This window comes from Cibotium barometz, chromosome 25, assembly GCF_041138505.1.
Source record: "Cibotium barometz isolate CiBa-2024 chromosome 25, ASM4113850v1, whole genome shotgun sequence".
NCBI classification, from domain to species: Eukaryota; Viridiplantae; Streptophyta; class Polypodiopsida; order Cyatheales; family Cibotiaceae; genus Cibotium; species Cibotium barometz.
The window spans coordinates 22,669,294-22,675,476 of NC_141070.1; positions in this window are offsets into that span (position 1 = coordinate 22,669,294).

The following is a 6,183-nucleotide window of genomic DNA, read 5'->3' on the forward strand; positions in this document are numbered from 1 at the left end:
CCTAAATGCAACATAAGTGTGCGAAGAAGAGAAAGAGAGAGGAGCCTGTGTGGTACCCAATTCTGTGTCTAGACTCTTCTACGAATACCCCTCAGTGTTTGTGTCCATCAGTGCATCTTAAATGCCACACTTCTTTGATTGTTATATTTGATGATTGACAAAGTGGACTGAACCTATTGTAGCAGTGGAGTAATACTGTCTTCAATCTCATAATAAGTTGAGTATCAATCATGGCATGTTCCCTTTTATCTCTGTATGTCGTGTGCATTTTTTTGTAGTGGTGGTGTTTAGTTAGCTGAATGTGTAGCTTTTTTGGCGAAGCTCTAGTTCCATTGATATTTAAGTGTGATGCCCAGATGAAAGCATGCAATGGACTTGCATGCTTGCACATTGCCTTTGAAGAACCATCCTTAACCCTATCCTCGTCTGGTGAGTGCATGTTGCACACAAAATCTCGAATGGCGTTGTTTGCATCTTTCTTTGGGTAGTGTATGTGGAGTATCGACGCATTCAAGGAGAGTGCATAAGAGGTAGTCCTACACATACTGGCACTAATTTACCTCATCTGAGGTGAGTGAGCTTCATTGAGGGGGTTAGGGCTAGCCATGGTAATTGAGGGGGTTAGGGCTAGCCATGGTAATTGCTGTAAGGGTGTTTCCCAAACAATTTAACCTTTTCATGTGACTGATGGGAACGAGTGAAGCTAAATACTTTGCTAGTATGATTTGGTTTGGCATGGCAGGTTTTGCACGAGTCATGAGAGCATCTTGATTTGAAGTCTCTCTACCTCAAGAATTTGCTATTGTTTGCCCAATGAGCCAAAGAAGAGTGATTTCGAATCATTAGTGGCCTCTTGCCGAGGGAGGTGTTGCTTGTGGTTTCATTGATATTATCAGAATGTAGATAAATGTTGCCTCACTATTGAAGCGAATCGTTTTTTCTATGACCCCCAGAAGATCATCGCTTTGTCGGATCACCTGCTTCAGTTTGAGGTGTTTCCTTCTCATCTCGGCGGACATAACGAAGTGCAGAATGCCTTCCAACTAAAAAAGCTAAACCCTGAGGCCTTAAACAGAGTGCTTTTGCTTTGGCATCCAAGTTCAACTTACGGTATTGTTTTGCTGGCCACCGAAAACGTTCAATCTCATCAAACTCCGCATTTGCATCACAAGGTGCAAACTAACAAAAATCTTCATTGGGGACTGTTCTATTGCTCCAATCTTGTGACCAGCTTGGCATTCTCATCACAAAGAGCCACGGCACACCAGTTCGTAAGATGATTCTCATGCAGTCCATGTTGTCCCTGTAGGCTGCAATGAATGTAATGACGTGGGTAGTTCTCTCAACCGATGTTTTTTAATTTTAGCTAGTTTCGTAGCTCTTTTGAGTAGAGCTTCTCTCCTTTCAAGGAATTCTCTAAGAAGAGCCTGGTGTTCTGACAACGCTTCTCCTTCTCCTTCTTCGGCTTCTCTGTCTTCTCTAAGAAGAGCCTGGTGTTCTGACAACACTTCTCCTTCGTTAGCTTCTCTATCTTCCCTATCAGAGGAGCTACTTGGTACAAGACTTGCACTGAAGCCTCTGATTGGTACAGTTTTTGGTTCATCGGAAGACTTTTTCCATGTTTTTGGTTCCTTCTTCCTTGTTGGCGGAACTGGTGTCTCTATTTTTGGGATCAGAGTCCTAGAATTATCTCCCTACTACCATTACCATTACAAAACTGTGTTCCCATGGGTATCAGACATATTGTCTCGTAGTCCATAGTGATTGCATGAGCAAGAAAATATGTCAAAAACCACCCACCTACAAATGCTCCACGCACGAGAGGGAAACCCTGTTGTGAATCCATGCGACATATCACCTCCAAAGTTTTGACTCGTTCAAAGTAGAGTAAGATGAGTTAAACACCCCTTGACCATGTATTTATAGGTGAAAGAATATAAATAGGTGAAAGAAAAAACACCACATGTACTTTCCACTATAAATAATAGGGGTGCCTCTTTTAAAAGAGTTATAAGGTATTTATGTCTCCCCATCACACCCCCCCGCGCCCCCTCGGCACATTTTTTTACCCAACAAGAAGAAAAAAAGAGATTAATAGAAGAGTGCAAGCAAACTCACCTCCCAAACGTACATTCTATTAGGAATCTCCCTTAAGGCAGGGGCTAAAGTTCCACTCCCCATAGGCCAAGCCAATCAACCCTAGGGTCACATACCACCAGAGCCTATCCCAAGGGACCGCTTGTGAACCCCCATGTCCATGGCAAGAGTAAGACTGCTCTAGTTCACGCATAGACCAACTGTCAAGTATGACAATCACACAACACAATAACCCATACGTCACTTATCCAGCAACTACTACCGAAGATGAAAGGAGAGAAGCTCTACTCAAAAGAGATAAGAAACTAGCTAAAATTAGAACCAGAGTCTTGCCAAGCCTTAAGGGGGAAGACCATTACATATAATACGTGAAATCCTTGAAGGCAATCGAGGATTTTTGCGTTAGTTATAAGAATCAAATGAAAAGAACCAGTGCAAATGCCATGAAAATAGATCTTGAGATAGCTCCATGACTACTCCTATGATATGGTTTTAATGGACTCCAAAAAGACTTCCAAGTCTAGAAGGAGAAGACGAAACATGGCCATAAAGAAAGGTAGAGTCAAGAAGGAGTACGAGCTTTAAGCTTGATTAAACGGTATTAGGAATGATGACTCCAAATAAGTCCCATCTCGATTCAAGAACTATAAGGTGGAAAACAGAAAGGTGTGTGCCCAATCACCAAAAAGGGAAAAACCCAAGGAGCAAGGAGTGTTCCTATGTGACATTGTAGAAGATGCAAAAAAGTGGATTTAGCACTGCCTAGGGAGGAACCTAAATTGGTTTGGGTATCCACCCCAATTAACCGATAAGAGGAGGAGAAAACTTATGGCAGTGCTCAAGGTGAACAAAGATGTGTTCGCTTGGAGCTACATAGATTTGAAAGGAGTCCCTCTCCAGAGGTTTGCCATCACACACTTCCTTTAGCGTATGGTGCTAGGACATTAAAACAAAGGCCATACACACACAATGAGACCTATGCCAAGCAAAGATGAAGTTAAAAGACTTATTAATATGGGTTTCATTTATGAGATTGAGCACATAGACTGCCAATCGTGATTGTCCAAGAAGAACGATAAGATCCGCGTGTGTGTAAACTTAAAGAAAGTGAATGCAACCACAATAGGAGATCATTACCCACACTTCCATACATTGAACATGTGTTAGAAAGAGTGGCAGGAAAGGAAGATTAAAACTTCTTGGATGTATTTTTTTTGGGGTACAACTAAGTATCCATATACCCAAGGGATCAACATAAGAAAGCATTTGCTACAGAATGGAGAACGTTCACATATAAAGTGGTGATGCCGTTTGATTTAACCAACATGTCAGCTATGTTTCAGAGGCTAAGAAAGCATATGCTATAGAATGGAGAACATTCACATATAAAGTGGTGATGCTATTTGATTTAACCAACATGCCAGCTATGTTTCAGAGACTTATGTGTATAGCGTACGAGGATTTCCTATGGAAGTTCTAGACATCTTTATGGATGACTTCTGTGTGAACTTAAAGTTGAGACGAGAGTACACACCCCATCTATGGCTAGTATTGGAAAGATACCAATGTTAGAGACTATATCTGTACCTAGAAAAATGTAAAATTCATGGTTAGACATGCCTAATACCTCCGGTTCTCAGAAAGCCCCAAAATAGTGTGGATCCTAAATAAAGAGTATCCTCGAGATGTTGATCAAAGTTGAAGACAAGCTGGTGTGGATCCCCAAGTCGTGAAGAAACAAGAAGCCATACAGTGATCCAGCCACACAGGGATGGGTGACCATAGACATGTCACTAGTAGCCCAGGGATACTACTAGTGATCATAGAAAGGTCACTAGTAGCCCAAGGATACTACGAAGGGAGGAGTCAAATCTGGGTACCAAAGATGTAGCTATACAAATATGCATCCATTCAAGAGTGGAAAGAGAATAGTTAATAAAATCATCATCGTGTTGAAGGAGTTGGCAGCATTGACAAGTGGCATCAAAACAAGTATGGAGGCCCAAAAAGCAAGACAAAAAGGGAAAGCTAAAGTAGAGAAAACATGGACTATTGAAGAGAAGAAGCAGCTTCAAAAGCAAAGCCAAGAACTACCCTCTTGTTCAGCTCTGTTTGAAATCCCAGCTCCCTACCTGCTGAAACCTCAAATGAGCAGGGCGTCAAGGCTGTCCCATCACAGAAAGGCCAAAGGAAAATTAAAGCCTTTACTTAACCTTGGAAGAATATAAGCTCATTAAGATGATGTAGACACCCTTAGCATATGATTCACAAAGCTAAAGACATCGTTGCTTAAAACATAGCAATAGGAAAGAAAGAAGGAACGAGATCAAGTATGCAACCGACTCTAAAGTCAAGTCACTCGAGGCCAAAATGTGCCGATGGCATAAGAGTTCAAACGTCAAGTCGCCAAGGGCCAAAACAAGCCTAAGGCATAAGTCAAGAGTCAAGTTGAAAAAGGAGGTTCACATCACTTGTACATAAGAGCACAATTTACCTTTCACAAGTTAAGTCGCTTTTTGTGATTGAGCGACAAACATAAGAGTTTAGTTGAGTCGCTCTTATGTGGGATGCAGTAGGCATAAGTGTCAAGTCCAACTGAGTCAAGACGCATGATATGGAATCAAGTCTAGAATCAAGTCCTTAAAGGAACAAGAGGCGCCATAGGAGCCATCTCTACCCCCCGCCTTCTCCTCCGCTGCGCGGCTCTTCCCTCCCGCCTTCTCCCTCTCCTCCCCTTCCGTCTCGCCCCTCCCCCCACCGCTAGCTCCCCCGCCTCAGCTCCCCCCTCCCCCCCCCCCCCCCCCGCTATCCTCTAACCTTCCGCCTCTCCGTTTCCTCGTAGGGCTGTGTCCCTCCCGTTGGTGACCCCGGTTTCTGGCCTTTTCCCTCTGGAGGACTCCATGGAAGCCGCTTCGACTACCCCTGGCGATTTCGGTCTCCGACTGGAGTTCACAGCGGCGGCAGATCATCAGTTGTTTGTTTCCACAGTATCCGCTCTTGAGGCCTCCTCCTTGGTCTGCAAGATAGTGGGTAGCCGTCCGATGCGGAGAGAGCTTCGCGACCTTCTGCAAGGCAGCCTCGTTGGCGTGCCTGCCAAGATCGTCAGCGTCGATTTTTCGGGACGTGGCTACTACTAGGTGGATTTTGAGTCCCCCCAGGCAGCTCAGATGGTGCTGGCTCGGAGCCCCATTGCCCTCCGCTCATCCCGGGCGTTCCTGGCGCGATGGACTCACGGTTTCGACCCCGCTTCTGACCCGCTAGCAAGCGCGATAGGTTTTCCCATCACTATCTACTTTCCTGGACTCCGTAGGGAGTACTTGCCCCTCTTGTCATCCATTGGCAAGGCGTTCGGGCAGGTGGTGGAGACGCCTCAGACAGCGGCTTCAGTGATAGCTCGGGCAGCAGGACTCCCGACCATTCGTGTTGTGGTTCCGTCACACCGGAGTCCCTCCCGAAGACGATCCTCCTCCCTTGTCTTTCTGGAGGACATCTGATACAGCGCGTGGAGTATTCAGGCCTCCCCGGCCAGTGCTACACCTGTCGGGAGATGGGCCATCTCGCACGCGCCTGTACCCGCAAAGGGGGTTCATCCTTCACGCTCTGTCGCCTCTAGACCCCCTGCAGGGGACCTGAGGGGTGGCCATCCACCTCAGAGACCGGACATCCCTGGCTCGTCTGAGCAGGCGCCATCATCTGACGAGCAGGCCCCGACGGAGGATGCCGCGCAGACCCAGGAGGCTGGCGGATGGCAGGAGGTTCGCCGGCGGAAACGCCCGGCCCGCAGGGACCGTCTCGCAAACGCCAGCAGGCAGCACATGCTGGCGGACAGGCGACTCCGGTTGGCGTCCAGGCACCTACCCGCACTTATGCTCCAGTCAGGGATAGGCGGAGCAGGTCCCACCTCGATGGACGAGGATTCAGACTCAGGGCCCGTTGAGGTCGTCGGTGGAGCCCCCCACGTGGAGACCCCGCTCCCGCCTCCCCCCGCGGGGGGCCCCGCCCCCTCCATGGAGCAGATTCCTGAGGATCCCGGGCCGCACTCTGCGACCCCCCGGCTCCTCCTCCCCCCGCGGGGGGCCCCGCCCC